The 14,432-nt window shown below is 39.9% G+C and overlaps 1 protein-coding gene across 8 annotated transcripts in view; it reads right to left on the bottom strand.

Annotated features, from left to right (window-relative positions):
* The window catches only part of CACNA1E (calcium voltage-gated channel subunit alpha1 E), a 597,321-nt gene extending 590,816 nt beyond the window's left edge, over positions 1-6,505 (bottom strand). For all 8 annotated transcript variants that reach the window (XM_031936988.1, XM_003767485.4, XM_031936990.1 and 5 more), the window contains exon 1: positions 6,370-6,505. The gene's annotated coding sequence lies outside the window, so the exon portion shown is untranslated. The remainder of the gene's footprint in view (positions 1-6,369) is intronic.
* Positions 6,506-14,432: the final 7,927 nt, after the last annotated feature.

Genomic DNA, 14,432 nt, shown 5'->3' with positions numbered 1-14,432 from the left:
AATGTCTGAACCTGGATTTGAACTCCTGATTCTGGGATTGGTGTTCAATTCACTGTACTACCCACATCCCCCTTTATACAGATATGAAAAGTGAGGACCAAAGAAATTAATATTTGTCCTAAGTCACACAGGATTTGAGTTCAGGTCCTACCTGATTCCAAGTCCAAGCCATTATGGAGTATGCCATCTAGCTGCCTCATTAGATTTTTACAACTAAAGGCTTTTAAAACTATGGTATATTTTTGCAACCATAAGAGAATCTCCATTAACAGCTATTACTATAACACAAATTCTTTCAGAAATTTAATACTAATGATAAAACTAATATAGGAGCCGTCACACACATGTTCTTGGGCTCCAGCTGTAACTATAAGTGGACAAATTAGATAGACACATCGGGCATAACAAGTATTATAAAGCAACTCCCAGATGATGTTTATAATGAGAACAAAAATAACTTCTAACACAGACTTTGGGTGATAAAGTTATTCTGTTCATTACTGCTTTTGCAAAGGACATGATCTAACTTTCCACATAACCAATCACTTTATTATAGTTTCAGAATCTACATAGTTGTTCATCTAATAATTATGCTTGAAAGAAGTTCCTTTTCTATCATAGATAGGAATGGTAGACCATCATCTCTAATTCCCTTTGTCTCTCCCCAACCAAAGCGGGAAACAATCATCATAGATCTAATTCTTGGTAATTCTTGGGCAACTAGGGGACTCAGCAGATAGAGCACTGAGCTTGGAATCATGAAGACATGTCCTCACATGCTGAAATCTAGCCTCAAACACTTATTAGCTGTTTCACCCTGGCCAAGTCATTTGACTTCATTGCTTCATCTATAAAATGAACTAGAGAAGAAAATGGCAAACTGCTCCAGTATCTTTGCCAAGAAAACCCCAAATGGATCATGAAGTATCTGGCAACTGAAATGACTCAACAACAGTTCTTGGTCACTGATCTCCCTTGTATCTTGATCTTGCATGATCAGTAGCCCAAATCATCCCCAAAATGAGGCCAGTCCACAGGAGAGAAGATTTTTTAAAGGAAGGAGAGAGAGACAAAATTCTAAGTGTTGCTGCTACTAAGCCTCTTTTGCCTTCAATTGGATGCTTTTGGATGCTTCTGGATGCTTCCAGCATGTTTGCTCCATCTCCCCTAAATTCACTTCTACATCATCAGTGATCATCTACCAAGTTCTTATTCCCTAGGGCATGAAGAACTCTTCAGGATCAGGAGGGATGTGCAAAGTTGACGGCACAGAGCTATTCAGGGACTGTCTTATCAAGGTCCACCCACCCCCTTTACCTTCTAATCACACCATTCCAGGTCTGAAAGATTATTCTGCTACAGAGCAATTAAAGATGGGAAGAAAGTACTGTGGGTGCAGAGGGAAGATTGTGGAAATTTCCTGCTAAACTTAGATTCTTGGGAGCTGAACTCAGATCCAAATTCTTCTGCTTATTACTAGTATTACCTTAAACAAGTCTCTAATCTCTTGGGACATCAATTCCTTATCTGTAAAATGAGACATTTGGACTAAATGACCTCTGAAGTCCTTTTCAATTCCAGATCCCAGGTCCTATTACCTTTACCACATAGGGAACCAATTGAGCACTGGGGGAAAGTGAGTAGAGGAAAGGCTGTGTGACACAATGAAAAGGAAACCTAGGTCTGGTCTCAGCTATGTCATTTAGCAGAGAGGTTAATCTCTTACCTTGGTTTTCCTCATCCATAAAACAGGGGTAATCAAAGTACCCCATTACTGTGAAAATTAGATGATATATGCGAAAGCACTTTGTAAATTATAGCACACTACATAAAGGTAAGCTATTATTATTACTGAAAGCTTTTTTTTAAATTCTGATATCCACACTTTCCCTATAGACTTTTAGGGATGAAAGGGATTTTAAAGACCAGGTGATCCAAGCCCTCACTTAACAGATAAAGAAGGTGATCAAGAAAGTTAAAATGGCATGTCTTCTGCTCCCAGTTCAGGGCTTGACACTATTCCTGCAACTACCCCTGAACACTACCCCACAAATATGGTGATGTGTCCAGAAGCAGCTAAGGCTCAGTGGCTAGACATTGGGCCTGGAGCCAGGAAGACCATAATTGAACCTTAGCCCAATCACTTAATATAAGATGGGAATTATATGTGTGTGTGTATACATATATATAATATAATATTATAATATAATAATAATATAATATATAATGGGAATAATTGTGTGGGAGTCAATCGAGATTTGTAAAGGCATTAGATGGATATTTGTTATCTATCCAGGTGCCTCTTCTTGTTCACTTCAGATATACACACATGAATATATTCACTCACTTCCAGTCTTACAATCATCACTTGAAATGAGATGTTTGTGATCTAATGGTTCATTTGTTAACTAAGAGGGAGGAGAAGAGGAGGCTGGAGGGAATGAATTCACTTGAAAAGAAAAATGAACTTATGGTCTATGCCTATAAAGTTAGGGCTAAAAGGGCCATCAATTCAAGTCCCTCGTTGTACAAATAAGGAAACAGAAATCCATGGAGGCTCAAAGACTTTCCCAGAACCATGAAGAGATATGTGTTTTCCAATCCTTGGTATCACACACTTCATTACTCAAATGAGATGATCCCCCAGACTAAAAGCTAGGCTTAAAGACTCCAGTATCAGCAGTTTCAGCCTCTTCTTTGCTATGACCTAGGTTTTACAACACCAGACTTTAGAAGACCTGGTGGTGTCAGCATACAATCTTGGATTATCTAGTTTCTATTGATTTAAACTTTAGTCTAGGACTCTAGATGCTAGGCTATATTCTAGGCTATGTTCTAGACTATAGTCTGAGCAAACCAAGGGGGTAAAATAGATTCTTTTATAGGTAGGGAATTATGGTTCAAGGAAGCCCAGATTCACTATTTTATCATCCTGAATCCCTTTGGTAACTGGGGTAGAAATACGAGCAGACAGACTTAGAGGACTCAAAAGTCAAAATCTCCATTTTATAAATAAGGGAATTGAAAAACTAGAACATATGTGTCTCACAGCTGGTCCAGAGTACAGGGAATAGATAAAAGGGCAGAAAGTTCATTTTCACTTGGATCAAGAACCAGGTACACTCTCCCCAATTAATGATTCCTACAGCAACTTCTTGGGGTATGCTTGGTTTCAATTTGCCATCTGATCACTAACCTAAATGTCACATCAAAGGGCAAAGCTTCAGATATACTTGACTGCCATTTGGCTTACCCACCAATGAATGGTAATACAACCCTCCCTATTCTACTAAAAAGTCCATCTTTAAATATTCACATGGATGGGAAAGGCAGTGAATTTCCTTGGAATGAGATGCATATCTTAACCTTAAGTAATCTGCCTTAATCCATAAGTAAATTGGGTTTACATTCTACCTCAGTCTCACTTTTTCTCTATTCCTTTACTTCTTTTCACTCACTCTCCTCCTCTTTCTTCTTATCTTTCCTCCCTATAGAGAATGATGGTAAGGTATGTGGCTCAGGAGATGTCCAGAAACCAGCCCTTCATCACTGTGACAAAAAAAAAGACTCATTATATATCATGCTACCATCAATATTCCATACAAAAGAGGGCTTTTTTTCCCAGAAAAGGGTTTCTTGGGAACCCTAGACTCATAAATTCCAAAAGAAGGAATGAACAGGGTTGGAAATAACTTCACGTAAATCTTCATCCATTTTCCTCCTGAGCTCTGAGGTTGGGAATTGAGATTTTTGACAAGAAAGAGGGATTTTAGAAGATAAGGGAAAGAGACTCATAAAATTAAAAGGGTTTAAAAGATTTTTAGTTGGAGCATGTTTTCATAGAGACTGGGGATAAGAGATATATTTAAAATATGAATTAAAGAGATATAGGTCAGTAAGGGAAGATACTCTTGAATGAATGAATCATCCAAATAATGATCAGGCCAGATACAAGAAAGGTCCTCCTTGTCCACAGAAAACTATGCTCAAAGAAGAGGAAAACTTTGGATACAGAAGAAAGCATGCAGGGTAGAATTACATGAATATATACTATCAGTATATGGAGAAAAGCAGCATAGTATAGTGGTTAGACAGAGCTCATCTCTGAGCAAGGAAGACCTGGATTCAGATCCTGCTCTGGTTCATAATGTCTGTGTGACCCTAAAGAAATCACTTAGCTTTTCTGCCTCAATGCAACCTTCTAGGACTATAAGTTCCAAGAAGATGACCCTTACTTTGATAGAGAGAGATTCCTCTGGGAATTTCCCCTATCAGTGAAATAATAGGGCCAGTTACCTGTCCTGTTATCACAAGGAATGGAAATGAGTTAGAGTTAGTAACTGAGACCAAATGTCAGGAGCCCAAGACAGTTTTGCTAAGTTTGCCTTACAGAGACATACCCCAAACTTAATTTTCCAGAATAGCCTTTTCCCATCTCAATTACACAAATCAGACTTCAGAGTCATAAAATCAACTTCAAGTGACATTATTTGTCCCATAAATTGTCTAGATCTCTGGATACATGAACAGCTGCTAGATCATCCATCTGCTAGAAAAAAGCAACCTGACTAGGAGAATAATGGGACCGTAAAACAGAGGACAAAAGAACAGATTCAAGCAGATAGCAAAGGGCATCCTTTCCCCTTGACCTCTTCAGATGATTTCAACACAGATCTCACTGACCAGCAACTATCTAATCCTTCCCTACAAGTTTCTAGGAGTGGAGTGTGGGGAGAGGAAAAATGGAAGGGAGATATGGGAACTGATTTTCATGTTTTACATCAGTAATTCCTTTCTGTTTCCTAACACTTAACCACTAAGTTTTCCCTTGTGTGTAACCTAACTCCCTTACAATATTATTTAAACCCATTTTCCTCTTGTTCAAACTAATCTCAGTGGAAGCAAAAAAAGTGTTGTTTTCTCTTTAAATATAAGAAATTGCCTTCCCTTTGAGAAAAGACAGCTCTCAGATCACACATACACACACACACACACACACACACACACACACACACACACACACTAATCATCTCCTCTATTTTAAATCATCTTGGATCCTTCAGTCTTTCCTCTTGTACCAGAAGAGCAAAGGTCAATACACCTACATGGAATAAAGTCTAAAGAGGGAATTCTGGGAATCAAATCTATATTGCACCCTTTAATTCTCCGGATTAATTTCATCCATTTAATCAAAACCTACCTGCCATATAGAGACAGAGCTATGGATTAAACAAACAAGAAGGATTTCCTTCCAAGGCATTTGGCCAAAGTGAAACTCAAGGACCCACTAAAAGCTTCATCCCCAGAGGGTTTACTGATAGACTTTGCCATCATCTCCAAAGCACAGGTATCAAAGCAGGAGAGTCAGGTGTCAAAGAAGAAAGGAAATTTGATGTTCTGTTGAAGTGGATGGAAGAGCTAAAACCCTCATGTAGGCAACACTGAAAGTCACATCCACTAATCGAAGCTGGCTGAGCTCAGGAGACCATTTCCACCTACTCCTCTTAGCCCTTTCTCCCATTCCCAATTTCCTTCAGCTTGTCATCCCATTAAAGGGCACACTGTCCCTCATGTCAAAAGCCTCAGCATTTTCTGTCTCATTCAACTTCAGAAACAGAAAATTCACCTGAAAAATAGATGAGCACAGAAATCACAGAAGGCTGAGTTATTAGAAACCTAGCCAAAAGCACAGCCTTCTAAAGCCGGTTCTTAGGGGATGAGAGCTCCTCAGGTGCCACTGGACTTTCCCTCAAATCAAGTTCCCCATAAACTTCCAAACATCCTTCTTATGTCTTAAGGAGAGCTGAGAAGGGAAGACAGACTACTTAAAAGAGAAAGGAAGGCAGTGAAAGGGAGAAATTTAAGAAAGGCACATGCCATACAGCACCTGTTTCAACTCCAGCTCCCTCCCCAATGCAGATTCCCTCTCAATATGGTTTATGGAAAAGCAGAAACATTAAGATCACTGAGCATCCTGACAAGGTACTGGTGTGTACACACACACACACACACACACACAAAAGCCTCCTCTTCAACAGCTTTGGGAAAATTTCCACATTAAATGAAATTGCTACGGAAGTTACAAAGGAAATAAACATACTCATAAAGAAAGGGATCCTCGGAAAGGAAAGGCTGGTTTAAGGAAGGGTTTGGGAAACTACGAAAGGGTTGCAGATCTCAGAGATCTATCCTTTCCCAACAGGTAGCACTCCAGAGTCTAAAGCTTCTCCGGAAAGAATTCTTATTCTAGACAGGCAAAAAAAGCGAAGCCCCACGGTGGGGCAGAGGCAGGGGGAGAGATCCACTGTGAGCAATACCACACCATACCACACCACCATCTCTACCAGAGCAAGTAAAACAGTGGCTTACCTTGAATTAATGCAGGGTCCCGCACTCAGGTGAATGAGGGTGTGCTATTATTCCATAGACATTATTTGAATTCTTTTTTAAAAAGAGAAAGAAAAGCGAGCAATATGGAGGAGGGGGAGCAGGAAGGGAGAGGAAGTAAGTGGGGAGGGGGAAGGGGAGGCAGATATCGAAGGGGGAAGGAAGCGGAACGAGAGAAAGGAAGAAGTGGGAAAGGAGGTGGAGGAGGAGGAAAAGGAGAGAAACAGAGAAAGTAAAATAAATAGAGGGGAGACAGTTAAAAATCTGTCTCCTACCCACACAGTGGAAAAGAAATTTCTGACAATCAGAAGGAGAACTCACACATACCAGAGGGGGCAGACGGGGGAATAACAAAGAAAAAGAGGAGCTAAATCCAAACGGAAAAAGAACTGTCCAGGCATATAAAATAAAACAAGGGAGAGGCAGCAAGGGAAAGGAGAGAGTGAGAGAGGGTGGGGAGAGAGCCTACTCATGTGCGATGTGCGCGCAGGCACACACATGTGTGTGTTTGGGGAGGGGGGAAAGGAGCAGGAGAAGGGCAATTGGGAAGCTTGATCTATTGAGTATAATTACTGTAGTAAACAGTCGAGCGTCTGGAAATTTAGGTGAGATTTCTGTTCAAAGTTCAATGATCTAAAACTTCATCTGGCGATTCTGGCCGAATTACTCACCCCCATTTCAGGCACACAGCCACTCCCACTCGAGCCAGAATCCTTACGTCCAATCTTATCCCTTCCTTTAATGGGACACAAGCCAAGAAATAAGGGGCATGAATCTGGGGGAGAAAGGAAAGGAAAACCAGGATTTAATGGAAAGCCTACAGGGGGGTAAGCATGTCTTCCCGAAAAGGAAGTGAGCACTGTGGAAGGATTCCACTCTGCAGGCAGGGCATTGAAGGTGCTGAAAACACTCCCCAACTATTCTGTTGGGTTCCCTTTCTCTCCAACACTCCCTTAAGTGGAGTGGTTCGAGACTCTCACCTTTCCTCCACTGTCCTCCCCCTTTCTCTTGGGGCAGATAAGGAGATAAAGTAAAAGAAGCAAATTAGAGCGGTCCTAAAGCCCAAAACCAAAATTTCCCTTGGTAAACTGTAAAAATACTTGCCCCCAACCATAAAAGATCCTCTCTTAAGCCTCAGAGAGCCTGGAAAATTCAGCAGTTTCTTTACCTTGCAATATTTCCCTATACATCTATTTACCAACTCCTCTTCAATGACTTTCACATCTTTCCCTTCTCACTTCAGATCCTTTTCATTGTTATCTCTCAGTTAATTCTCAGCCTAGAACTTTCTTAAGAATATTCAAAGTAGGACAGTTAGTTGGTGTAGTAGATAGAGTACCAGCGCTGAAGTCAGGAAGACCTGAGGTCAAATCTGGCCTCAGACACTAACATTTCCTAGCTGTGTGACCCTGGGCAAGTCACTTAACCCCAATTGCCTCAGAAAAAAAAGGGGGGGAGCTCACAACCTAATGGGGTTGGCACATTGGCAACGACTATGGGCAAACAAGATAGATATGGGATAAACTGGGGATAACCCTAGAGGTGAAGGGGAGGAAGTAAAGAAGGAAATCTTCTCACAGAAAAAGGGATATTTGTGGTTAAAATGTGGAGAAAATCAGGAGACAAATAGGGCTGACATTCTAGTCATGAGCAATAACCAATGAAAAAGTATAGAACAGTGAGATAGAATGTCTCATATAAGGGACAACATGAGGACCAGAGTCATTGAATCCTACATGGAGATGAATAGAAGGGATGAAGACATGTTTAGAAGGCTTGGATACCAACTAAAAATCTATGAGCCTTTGATTAAATGATCTAGGGACAGGTCCCATTAGAGAGCACCAATTAAGTAATGGGCTAGAATCCTTGCTTTTGAGAAATAAAATTGTGTCTCTTCCTTTTCCACTTTTACAGGGATCACCTCAGGACCATGGAACAGCAGAGGAGAAAAGTATCACAAATCCAAAGACAAACCCACTCCCGAACTCACCAAACTCTGTGTTTCCATCAGAAATAATTACATTTTCATAGAATCACAAAATGTTAGGGCTGCTGAGTTAGCAAAAACATGTCATCATACAGAAGCTGAATGATTTGTCCAAGGTCACTTACCTGTAGAGTGACAGGGCTAGGACTAAAGCCAGATCTGTCGCTTGTCTCTTCACTAAATTGTATTCTGTGGAGGTGGTTTATGTCTGGGATGCCTAGTGCTGGTAAAAATCAACTCCATCTTCCTTCTTAATAAGGATAATGTTCCAAGAGTGACGTGGGGATAGGTATACTACTTGGCTCCCTCCAACCCCAAAGACAATCTCTTCTATGCTAACACAACATTATACATCATGGCCAGATGGAAGGAGAAAAAATATGGGAAAGGCTCAGAAGATGTCTGCTTGACCCATTCCTTGCCAAGTTCACAAATACTTATATTGTCCAGATTATCCAAAATGAACTTCACTGGCAGGAGCTTTTTGACCCCAGTGTTCTCATTCTTTGTAGCACCTAAATGATATAGTAGATACAGTGTTAGATTTGGGATAAGGAAGGTCTGAGTTCAAATCCTACCTCAGACTGTAACAAGCTGTATAACATAGGATGTGGCTCCTAACCTCTCTTGGTATCACTGTCTTCATCTGAAAAACAGGAATAACAATAATAGGAATTTACCCCACGGGATTATTTTGAGGATCTTATGAGATACAGAGTATTTTATAAAAGTTAACTATTAATAAGAATAAGAAGAATAGTTGTTGTTGTTATTGTTTGAGAAGAAAAAATATATTTAAAAATCTGGGACAACAGAAGGCTGGGGTTTTTTCCTGGCTTGGAATCTCCCAAAAGAAGAACATCTATTATCCCCCCCCTTTCCACTGAAATAAATAGCATTCATGTCCACAAACAATATTTTCTCCTTCCTTGCCCATTCATTCTTTTCAGGCAGGACCATATGAGTCAACTGGATGACCCTTTGGTGAAGGTGAGAAGATGAGAGAAAACTGACTGAGAAGGCCAGGGGATCACTGCCCACATTCACACCCAAATGCTGCCCTTTAGACACACCTGCCATTTGATTTCCTGCCACATTGACTGAAAATACTAACTAATTAGGACAATATGGAGTCTGTCCAAATATAACAACAAAAATATTGGTTTTGGTCCTTATCCCAGTTCCTTTTTCTTCAGGCAAGAATTTGGAGGAAAGCAATTCAGGATGCTATGAGTTCATTCCATCCCATGAAGCCCACCTGTCCCAACCTACCACCACCACCACCTCTAGGCCATGTCTCTGCTTCCTTGCCCTTTTTTACACCCAGCTGTTGAAAAAAAAGGCATTTGGAGCAATGTCAGTCCCTGTATCTTTCACTCCAAACATCAGCACATAGTCCTTCTCCTCACTGTATAGAGGCAGACAAACCAAGAGTCATTCGGCAGGAATCTGGTCGGAACCAGGTTCCCAAACTTTAACAAGGAAAAGTGACTTCTGCAACGGGGCTGTGGCTTTGAAGAAAAGACCCTCATTTTACAATTCAGCTGGCATGGATTCCAGTTAGTAGCCATGGCAACCAGTTCCCTGCCATCCAGTTGTAGACAGGATATGGTTAGAAGGGGGAAGAGGGAGGACATGAGGAAAAAGGTGAAAGGGAAAAAAGAAAAGCAAAGAAAAAAATAAAATGAGCCAAGCTCAGACTTCATATAAACTATTTCTGCTTTCACTCTGCACTGCCAAGTTTGCCAGTCTGACAATAAGATGAATATTGCTCAGATATTCACACCTTCCTCCTTTTCTCCCTCTTTTTTCTCTCTCCTTTACACTATTCTCTTTATCACTTTTCTCTTCTCTTCTCTCTTCCTTCCTTTCCCCCCCCCCCACTATTTACCCTGTTATCATCACGAGAATCCAATCAAAGTTCAACCAATATAGCATTCTTTCTTAAACCTGGTTTATTTGTATTTTTCTCCCCAATGACCTGGAATATTCTCATACTCAAGAGGGCCCACAGAATACAATACTTCTTTTCACTCAAAGATACCCCTGTCCCACCATAAACTAGGCACATTTCAGGAGGGAAAGAAGGAGGACCACAAAAAGTACAAGTTAGGTTCCCCAAAGTCCCTGCACCTTAGGAGAAATAAAAGGGGAGGGAGGGCCTTTCCCTCAGGAGATCTCTATTTTTCAGTTAAAGATCAGTTTGATTTGGGGGTCCTAAATACTAAAGGACTGAAGACCAAATCTGGCCATCCAGCAGTGAGACTAGAGGTAAAAACATTACCTACATCCAGTAAGTTCAAATCATGTGGCTATCTGTAGCTCACCCCAGCTTTGTACTCTGACCACTGTGCCATGCAAAGCACATATGCACATGCATACATGTGCACACATGAGCAAACACAGCATTGATACGCTGTCAAATATTACCCAGCCCTCTATTGCCACGTCAGCTCTCTAAGAGGTGGTGAGGCTTTAAGTGATGGCTTAATGCTGAACTATCTATCAGCCTTTGTCAATCTCTCAATCTCAATCCTCCTTGCTTACAGGAGCACAGCCAGAGAGGAGAGCAGATGGAAGGGTGGATGGTACAATCTGAAAGCATATAAGCAGCCTGGCTGAGCGGTTGGAAAATTTTTTGGACAATGTTTCAGGCCCCTGTTGGAAGGGTTTGGTGTACATTTCTGTTATTGGGAAGGGTGCTATTTTAAAAGGAGAGAAGAAAAAGCACCCTGATCCAGAGGGAAACAGTGATACACCCCATCGATCAAAACACCATCCTTTTAAGAATGCTTACTCGTAAGTCTGAATGAAACTCAAGCAAGAATTTAGTAGACAACCATTTCATCATCCCAAATGGATTCTGTTTTCATTTAAAAATCACACTGAATGGGGAGGGGGGAAAAATTTCACATATATATACACACATACTCACAGCTCATCTCTATTTAAGGCAGCTCCAAAGACAAGGCCAATTTATGAACAGAGAGGTCTTCATTCATAAACTACAGTACCAACTATAGCATATCCACACTTCACACATACTGCTCCTACCACCTTCCCCCCCAATTAATCCCAAAGTCCAGATGGAGCAGCCTTGCATCTCAAAGATCTGCCAAGTGACACGCAAGCTTTTCATTATCAGACCAATCCTGGATTATATGAGGCTCTCTGAAGACTCCAAAGAAGATCTCAAAAGTTTCCCTACTTACCACATCAAGCAGTAAGGCAAGTTCTGAGATCCCAACATAGGAAGGACTAGTTCTCAAGGTAAGGAAAAAGTGAAAAGAGTAGTGTATCCACCTAAAAATAGAATACTCAAGGAGTTGGCAAAATGGCCCATGGACCAAATTTGCCTTCTGCCTGTTTTGGTATGGTTGAATGGAATCTGCAGGTTTGGCTTAAGAGCCACAGTTAATCAACTCCTGATAGACTATAAGTTGTTTGAGGACAAGAATCTATCTTATTTATCTTTGCATTTACTGTGACAACTTGCACTGTTTCGTATATACTAGGTGCCTAATAAATGTCAGTTGAATGATTTGTTGTTGTTCATTCTTAGTCCTCAAAAAGGACCAATGACATCAGGGATAATGTCTTGAATTACATTTAAATGAGGCAGAACTGTGCAGTCATCAGCCTCTCTCTCTCCCCCAGAGTCCAATGGCAAGACATAGGTTAAGACAAATGGTGATGGCTCCCCAGTGGAATAAATAAATGAAATAAACAGCCTTGCAAAATATCTATAAAAATCTGATATTTTGCCTAATTTGAACATTACCACAATAATACATTATGTATCAAAACTAAGCCACTTGTTTAATCAACAAATGCTTATTAATATCTTATGGTGTGCCAGGCTCTGTACACCTTGGCCCTAGGGCCACAAATACAGAAAAAAAAGTTAAACAATAAAACAATCCCTGCTCTCAAGGATCTTGCATCTTGTTGAAAGAGATAGCATGTACATATATGAATATATACAAAATAAGTATGAGAAATCAAGAGCGTGAATAAAAATAAAAGGCAACATGGCTTGGTCAGCCTTAGTTAGTATCAAGAAGACTTGGATTTAGGTCTTATCTACATTCTAGCCATGTGAACCTGGGCAAGTCTTTTAGCCTCTTGATGTTCCATGTAGCTCTCTGACACTACAAATTTAAATGAGTATCAATCTATATTGAGATTTTGATAATGTTTTCATAGGGTCATCTTCCAACACAGATTAAAATCTCATCTGTACCAACAGTATGTTAACTCTTTGAGGAATCTGTGATCTCATTGATTTGGGTACTTTCTCCAGTGACACCAATTGCAATGTACCCATGAATGCCCATTCGATGTAATCTTTAAGCTTCTGTAAATTTCTGGCTAGCTTTCTGGAGGACTTCGGGACTAGCCTTGATCTTAGTGCAGGAGGCAGGAGAGCCACCAGAAGGTTGGCCAAAAATAGAATGTCTCTTCCAGTCCTTTTTGGCCCTTATATATCCTGTTACAATTACATCATTACAGCATACTGATTATGTGTGAACTAGAGAACCATTACATCACCATACTAAGTTTTAAGTATATATGTGAACAAGCGAACCATTATCTCATCAATTCCACTGAGTTAACACCTTGTTTCAAATATACATCTCCAGAGTTCTGGCCCTCTACACATTTCCTACTATTTAATCCTATAGGGAGTTCTATTTAATATTCAGAGGACCTTCCTCTACTTCTTTTCCCATTACACAGACATCAATGGAGGACAGGGATTCTTCAGTGGTTATTACTTACTCTGGATTCAATTCATGAGCAGCTTTTTGTAGTGACAAATTGAGTGGATACTCATCAGCTGGGAAATGGCTAAATAAATTGTGGTAAATTAATATAATGGGACACGATTATTCTATAAGAAATGTAGAGCAATTAGATTTCAGAAAAACATGGAAAGACATAAATTGATGCTGATTGAAGTGAGTAGAATCAGAAGTACATTATACAAACATCGTGCAATGATCAACTAAGATAGACTTACAGCAATATAATGATCCAAGACAATTCCAAAAAGACTTGTGATGGAAAATGCTATCCACATCCAAAGAAAAAAACTATGGAGAATGAATGTAGATCAAAGCATAGTGTTTTCACTTTTTTTGTTTTTTCTTTCTCATGTTTTTTCCCTTTTGTTCAAATTCTTTTTTCACAACATAATGAATGTAGAGATATGTTTAACATGATTGTACATGTATAACCTATATCAGATTGTTTGCTGTCTTGGGAAGGGGGGAGGAAGGAGAGAAGGAAAAACTGAAAAATTTACAAAAATGAATGTTGAAAACTATCTTTACATGCAATTGAAAAAAAATTAAATACTATTAAGTGGGAGGGAAATTTTTAAATAAATTTTTTTAAATTTTTAAAAATTCATGAGCAGTCTGCTTTCTTTTTCAATCAGATAGTCTCTTTGATAATGTCTATTACAGTACTATCAAAGTGACCTAGTCAAGCCACTTAACCCTCTCTGCCTCAGTTTCCTCATCTGTAAAACAAGCTGGAAAAGTACTTCAGTATTTTTTTCAAAGAAAGCCTCAAATGGAGTCATGATGAGAAAGAAAATGACCAAACAACAGTAACAAAATTGAATAGATACTGGGAATTTTCAAATGCAAAGATAAAACATAATTCCAACCCTGAAAGAGTTCATCCATTCTAATGAGGGAGGTGACAGTTACATATGAAGATGTACCTAAAACAGGCCCTCAAAATTGGAGGGACTCAGAAAGGCCACATGTAGAGGATGAAACTTGAGATGAATCAGGAAATAAATCAGGGATTCCAAGAGAAAGAGGCAACTATGGAATATATTCCAGGCATGGGGAAGAGCCACTGCAAAGACATAAAGATGGGAAAAGGGATGTCACGTGTGAAAAACAGCCAGGGAGGCAGGTGGGCCGTACCATACAGATGGATAGGAGAGTGGTATATACAGAGTCTGCAAAGATAGGTTGTTGGAGCCGACCTACAAAAAGCTTTAAATAACTGCCAGAAATAAAACCCAGGTGTCCAT

This window comes from Sarcophilus harrisii, chromosome 4 (genome assembly GCF_902635505.1).
Source record: "Sarcophilus harrisii chromosome 4, mSarHar1.11, whole genome shotgun sequence".
NCBI classification, from domain to species: Eukaryota; Metazoa; Chordata; class Mammalia; order Dasyuromorphia; family Dasyuridae; genus Sarcophilus; species Sarcophilus harrisii.
Note: the sequence above shows the minus strand (reverse complement) of the source record. Positions and strands in the feature narration are given on the sequence as shown.